The following is a 7,667-nucleotide window of genomic DNA, read 5'->3' as shown; positions in this document are numbered from 1 at the left end:
TTTACTCCCTGACTGCTTATGGGGGTGCTCTGGTATTATGTGTACTCCCTGACTGCTTATGGGGGTGCTCTGGTATTGTTATGTGTACTTCCTGACTGGTTATGGGGGCACTCTGGTATTGTTATGTGTACTCCCTGACTGCTTATGGTGGCGCTCTGGTATTATGTGTACTCCCTGACTACTTATGGGTGTGCTCTGGTATTGTTATGTGTACTTCCTGACTGCTTATGGGGGTGCTCTGGTATTGTTATGTGTACTTCCTGACTGCTTATGGGGGTGCTCTGGTATTGTTATGTTTACTCCTTGACTGCTTATGGGGGTGCTCTGGCATCATTTATGTGTACTCCCTGACTGCTTATGGGGGCACTCTGGTATCGTTTATGTGTACTCCCTGACTGCTTATGTGGGTGCTCTGGTATTGTTATGTGTACTCTCTGACTGCTTATGGGGCGCTCTGGTATTGTTATGTTTACTCCATGACTACTTATGGGGGCGCTCTGGCATCGTTTGTGTACTCCCTGACTGCTTTATGGGGGCACTCTGGTTTTGTTATGTTTACTCCCTGACTGCTTATGGGGGCGCTCTGGCATTTTTTATGTGTATTTCAGGACTGTTTATGGGGGCGCTCTGACAGTTGAAGCTTTCTCAGTGTCACCGGTAGTGTTGAGCATTCCGATGCCGCAAGTATCGGGTATCGGCCGATATTTGCGGTATCGGAATTCCGATCCCGAGTTCCGATATTTTTGCGATATCGGGAATCGGGATGAATATTTATGTGCAAAATAAAGAATAAAAAAAAAAATATGAATATACTCACCCTCGGACGCGCCCTGGTTGTAACCGGCATAACCGGCAGTCTCCGTTCCTAAGAATGAGCGAGTGAAGGACCTGCGATGACGTCGCAGCTTGTGATTGGTCGCGTGAGCGGTCACATGAGCGGTCATGTGACCAGTCACAAGCCACGACGTCATCGAAGGTCCTTCACCCGCTCATTCTTAGGAACGGAGGCTGCGGTTACACCGCTAAGGTCCAGGGTCCGCCGGAGGGGTGAGTATAGCCATATTTTTTATTTTTATTCTTTATTTTTTACATGAATATGGATCCCAGGGCCTGAAGGAGAGCTTCCTCTCCTTCAGACCCTGGGAACCATTCCAGGATACATTCCGATATTTGTGTCCCATTGACTTGTATTGGTATTGGGTATCGGTATCGGCCGATACAATCCGATACCGATACTTTCAAATATCGGAAGGTATCGCTCAACACTAGTCACCGGTGATTATACCATTATTACATGATATTATGTGATGACTGTAGCCACCTTGTGATGCCGCTTCCTGGCAGTGAGTACCCCTGAGCAGCAGGGTACTCTGCATAATGCATAACACACTGGGGAGCTGGGATTCACAAGCTGGGCGGTCGCACAGGCGCAGTCTGCAAGACTGCATCTGAGGTCAGACGGCCAGAGCTCACTGCGCCTGCCCCAGCCAGTACTAAACAGCGCAGGCGCCAGATTTCATTGGAACATAGCGTGGAAGGGGCGGCGCCCGGCGCCGAAGAAGATTTGAGTGACTGAAGTGTGGCGTTTTCAGCAGGGGGGTTAAGACCTGCCTCCCTGTCTAAAGACAGGTATTTTGGCGATATTATAAAACGCTTTATTTTGGCTTTAACTGCACCAATAACTAAAAGAGCCACCTTGTCAGAATGCAGCATTACTACTGCACAAGGTGGCTCTTTTAGTTTCTAATGGCTGGAGGGGGAGACAGAGTCCCTTTAATGTTCTGCCATGGTATGACTGTCTGAATTAAAGGGATAAATCACTCAAAGTTTGAAAATTGCTACTTTTTTAACATTTGTCAACTTTCTGATATTTTTTATAAATAAACACAAAACATATCAACCTAAATTTATCATTATCATAAAGTATAATGTGTTACGGAAAAAAATCTCAAAATCACTGGGATTTGTTGAAGCGTTCCAGAGTTATTACCACATAAAATGACACTGGTCAGATTTTTAAAATTTGTCTCTGTCACTAAGGGGTTAAGAAAGGATGCATAATAAGTCAAGCATTCACCCCCCCCCCCCCCAAGGAACCAGGCAGATCTTGAATAGACAGTACAGCTGCTGGAAGGGGGGCAGCCCTGTCTCTTGATAAAAAACTGGCCCAGGGGGCAAATGCCTCTCTGACACTCGGCCCAGTCCGCCCCTGGGAGAGAGAGAACATTATTGAAAATAAGAGTTTACACTCTGCAAGACAGAGGACACTGCTGACCATAAAAGCTTACACTCTACAGGGTACAGAGTTTATACTCTACAGGAGACAGAAACTTGCTTAGTGACTTTCCTAGATGGAAAATGACTCCACACAAACTGTGCTCCACTGTGAGCCTCTGATGTGTGATGGTTCCAGGACTGATCACCACTATCATAGCTGAAGGTCATGATGGAAAGCCCTTGCAGCAATGCAAAATTACATTAGCTCTTTGATGCCTCAGCAATGTGGGAAATTATTTTTATCCTTTTTTTGCAAACTACAAATCGAATCTCAAAATATTGGAATTTTCATGAAACTGCAAATTTCAGAAAATTTGATTTGAGCGCAATACTCTACGGATTGATTGGCTCATCCCTAGTTATCAGAAGACATCTTATTTTTTCCAGACAACCCCTTTAAGGGAAGACAACATAATTTTCTGAATATTGGAAATGTTCTTGGTTGGTTCCACAATTTTCTGGATTTTTCTTTCAGATATTCTTTTATTCAATTCCTTTTTTGCTACTTTTCTCTCCAAACTTGATGTTTTTTCTTATTTGTATTCCGTGTGTGTTCAGCTAAAAACTAGATTACTGTTAAACTTCTCAGCACACTTAAAGTAGCAAACAACATCTGTCTTAATGCAGTCTTAATTTCTTATCAGGGATTCTTGGCTTGTGGGTCACTCAAGGACTCTGAATTCTATCTTACCAGACATTTAATTGTTGCTCTCCAGATTTTCTCGCCTTTTTATCAATGTTTTTTTTTTGTCCTAATCTTTATAAAAGTAAACTATTGCTGAGAGAATGTTGCTGGAAATACTTACTGGATGCATTTTACTTTTTCTGTTATATACGGCACTTGGTCTACAGTATAATCCACTTTACATAAACACATAAAACTATGTATTATCATTTGCAGCCAAGTCCAAGTTTTGGCCTTACCCCTCTTTGGCCAAACTATTCAGTCGGTGCAGTGCGTTACACTTGAAGAGCTCTCCGAACATACGCAACTCTTTACAGCTTAAAGATGTTGTCCACTACTTTAACATTGATGGCCTATCCATAGGATAAGTCATTAATGTCTGATAGATGGGGGTTCAACACAAGGCATCCCTGCCGAGACAAATTTAACCCCTTCACCCCCGGAGCTTTTTCCGCTTTTTCATTTTCGTTTTTTGCTCTCCTCCTTCCCAGAGCCATAACTTTTTTATTTTTCCGTCAATATGGCCATGTGAGGGCTTATTTTTTTGCGGGACGAGATGTACTTTTGAACGATACCATTGGTTTTACCATGCCATGTAACAGAAAACGGGAAAAAAATTCCAAGTGTGATGAAATTGCAAAAAATGTGCAATCTCACACTTGTTTTTTTGTTTGGCTTTTTTGCTAGGTTCACAAAATGCTAAAACTAACCTGCCATTATGATTCTCCAGGTCATTACGAGTTCATAGACACCTAACATGTCTAGGTTATTTTTTATCTAAGTGGTGAAAAAAAATTCCAAAGTTTGCTTAAAAAAAAAAAAATTGCACGATTTTCCGATACCCGTAGCGTCTCCAATTTTTGTAATCTGGGGTCAGGTAAGGGCTTATTTTTTGTGTGCCGAGCTGGCGTTTTTAATGATACCATTTTGGTGTAGATAGGTTCTTTTGATCGCCCGTTATTGCATTTTAATGCAATGTCACGGCGACCAAAAACATGCAATTTTTTTTTTTTTTAATTTTTAATCACTTTTTTTTTAAATTTTGACATGCCTCAATAGCCTCCATAGGAGGCTAGAAGAATGCACAACTCGATCGCCTCTGCTACATAGAGGTGATGCACAGATCACCTCTATGTAGCAGAAATGCAGGGTTGCTGTGAACGCCGACCACAAGGTGGTGCTCAAAGCAATCAGCCATCAACAACCATAGTGGTCTCTGGTTGTGATGGCAATGCACTGCTGACCCCCGATGATGGGACGGGGGTCAGCAGTGCGAGTAGTTCCGGCCGCGCGGCCGGGAGCGCTAGTTAAATGCCGCTGTCAGCGCTTGACGGCGGCATTTAACTAGTTAATGGGCACGGGCGGATCGCGATTCTGCTCACGCTCATTGCGCGCACATGTCAGCTGTACAAAACAGCTGACATGTCGCGGCTTTGAGATGGGTTCACCGCCGGAGCCCACCTCAAAGCAGCGGATCTGCCTGCTGACGTACTATTCCGGCAGCTGGCAGAAAGGGGTTAAAGAGAACATAGAAAGCTTTTTTGACTTACATTTGTCTATAACCTCCCAGAGCTATTTGTTTTTGTGGTCAGCAGCCAATGCTTTTATTTTTTCAGACTTCAGTAACCTGTCTTGTACACTTTTTCCTTGTACAGAATATGTTATATCCAAATCAATTTTCAAGCATGCAGTAGCGAAAGCATCAGGTGTAGGAACACACTGTAATTCAACCTTATCTACTACGATTTCACGATTCCCCTTTACCAATTTAGTTTTAACATCTTCAATCACACGGAGAATCAAACGTGATGGTCGGAGATAATGGACCTTGAACAACATTTTTAGCAAATTCTTGCTTCACGTTTAATTTAAAACTCTTTGGCAATACAATTATTTTGAATGTGATAGTATTATAATATTGTATATTAGGTACCCTTGTGTTACTTTACAAGTTTTATTTTAATATGCATCTCAAAACCTTGATGCTATTGGGAAAAGTCGAAAATCTGAAAGCACCTCTATACCAATATAAAAAAAAAAATCAAAGTACTAATGAATTGACCTCAGTCTATTTAGGTCACGAGCCTGACCAAGTATGAATTATATTGTTGGGTAGTCAAGTAATGATTCACATCCTTATGGCAAAGTCTGGCTGAGGTCGTTGGCTCGAAAAAGCAACCTCAGAGTTAGCAATAGCCACTCCATATATCAGATCTATTTTTTACTGTTTGACCCCCATTCAGAAAACTAGTCTCACAATGGGCCCCCAAGGTTGTATCCACAGAGTAGCTACTCTTTGTAGGAGAGAGACAAGAATTGTTAAACTAAGCTTGGTCAGTAACTTGAAGGATTAAATCAGGGACAGCATTAGTCAGCATCAGCTAAACCACAGACAAAAAGGAAGTCAAGCAGTATACTGGGAGTTTAAGTAAGGCGCTGCACCATTGGTCAAAGAAGGGTGTTGATGACTACTGCCGAGCTGATGAACAGCACACACACATATGGAAGGGTGAATAGACACATGGACTCCAGGCATTAGTGCAGCTTACCAGAGGACAAGTTGAATCGAGGACTTGGACTACCTGAAATATCAGGAGTTGTCGGACCATTGGAGTGGAACCAGGGATAGCTGAAAACACAGCAATTACAAGTAATGGAGCAAACCAAATAAGGAACACTGGAGTCTCAATCCTACGACACAGGTGTGTATCTCAATGGGTTTTAAGTATTAGAGAGATGATGTAACTGAACCATGCTGAGTAACCTGAAAAATCCTATGTGGAGCACAACAGATGGCAGTAGACCAAGGTGAAGGAAGCAGAGCCCAGAATACCTGGGAGAGGTAGATAACAATAACCTATTTGTTTTTTGTTTCACTTATATTAAAAAAAAACTGCTATTTTTTTCATTTCACAAATTTTTAAAAAACAAAAACAATTATAAATATTGGTAATTTCATCCAGGACACTGGGGCTATACATTAAGTTCTTGCTTTGCTGTCTGTTCAGGAAGAGTTTACAACAGTTTTCCTGTCATCTGAGGCAGGATTGCAATGACACTATCACAATAGACAATGTGACAACTAATCCCCCTACTTTTATACTGACCTCTACACTCGCTCATTAGATGCTTCAAAGCAGAAGATAGGGTCAGAGTCTATTCATTAATATATAAGGTGGATTTCTTTAAACAGCAGGAAGTTGGAGTCTAGAAAAAACTCCAGTGTCCAATGTGAAAATGGTTCAATTTCTAATTTTTATTTTTAATTAATATCGGGATATAGGAAAAAGCATTGCTAAAATTGAATTAGAAAACGAAAAACCTTAGTTAAACAAGAGATCAGTTTCTGATATTCGCTTCCACTTAAAACTGATCCTTTTTTAATCTTTATTTTTCAACAAGTTTTGAGCCAACTGGAGATCTCTTCATCAATACGGCTTAACTACCTGTCGCAAAAATGGAAATTCCCAAAAAATATATACCGTATTTTCCGGCGTATAAGACGACTGGGCGTATAAGACGACCCCCAACTTTTCTAGTTAAAATATAAAATCTTCTCAAAAGTCGGGGGTTGTCTTATATGCCGGGTGTCGTCTTATATGGTGGGTGCGAAGCAATCTGCGGTCGACGTATATAGTGGGGGGGAGTGGTCCCGATGACGAGGTGAGGGAGCGCCTCACCAGGAAGGTGTAAGTGAAGCAAACTGTCAGCGTCTGGGATGCCAGGGGTATGCAAAAAAGAGAGAGCGATGCTGTGCCTAGAAAAACACTCCTCTTTCACTCATCTGGCTCGCCCTTGTATCCTATTATCTCCTTCCCTGCCTCTGCTTCACTTACACCTTCCCGGTGAGGTGCCCCCTCACCTCGTCATTGGGACCGCTCCCCCCACAATATGCGGCGACCGCAGATTACTCCGCATCTGCCCTATAAGACGACACCTGGCGTATAAGACGACACCCGACTTTTGAGAAGATTTTCAGGGGTTTAAAAGTAGTCTTATACGCCAGAAAATACAGTACCTTTGTAAGAAAATACAAAATAAAATCCAAAATGTCTTCCAAATGTCTAAATCTACTTTAGAAGGGTTTACAGTTTTTTTTACCTTGCGGTGGACAATCACACACTTCATTTACGTGAACTCAATACTCAGTTGATGACATTCCACCTTAGGGACAGATTCCATATTCAAATATTCATGTGTTTGCTGGTAAAAGTCACAGACATTTAGAAAAAAGAACATTTCATGTGACACTGTTTAGAATAAAATGAAAGATTTTATTTTTTTCCGGGAGGGCTTGTAAGATTTATAATACGGGGCCTCATTAATCATTACATTCGGTGCTCCGTTAGTCATGTATTTATTAGATTCATTTTTAATTCTGAATTACACATTGAGCGTTGACGAGTTCATTACAACTGGGAACATATTTACCAACATTAATGTGAAAATGTGTTGTAATGTGAACTTGTCAACTCGAACGAGCGATGACGTACAACTTTTAATTGTCCCATTCGTTTCTATGGAGGACCATAACATTTTCCTCATTACTGGTTCCATTGAGATATCTCCCTAGACCGGAAAAAAAATACAAATAGATTTTTTTTCTTTTTCCAGACCTCATTAATGTGCATCTCATTATCGATCAGTTGATTGCAGTGAGGGGATGAAAGACTTTGGAGTCATTAGTACAGTAGCGTCATATTGA

This window comes from Ranitomeya imitator, chromosome 3, assembly GCF_032444005.1.
Source record: "Ranitomeya imitator isolate aRanImi1 chromosome 3, aRanImi1.pri, whole genome shotgun sequence".
In the NCBI taxonomy this organism is placed as follows: domain Eukaryota; kingdom Metazoa; phylum Chordata; class Amphibia; order Anura; family Dendrobatidae; genus Ranitomeya; species Ranitomeya imitator.
This window is presented reverse-complemented; position numbering follows the sequence as displayed.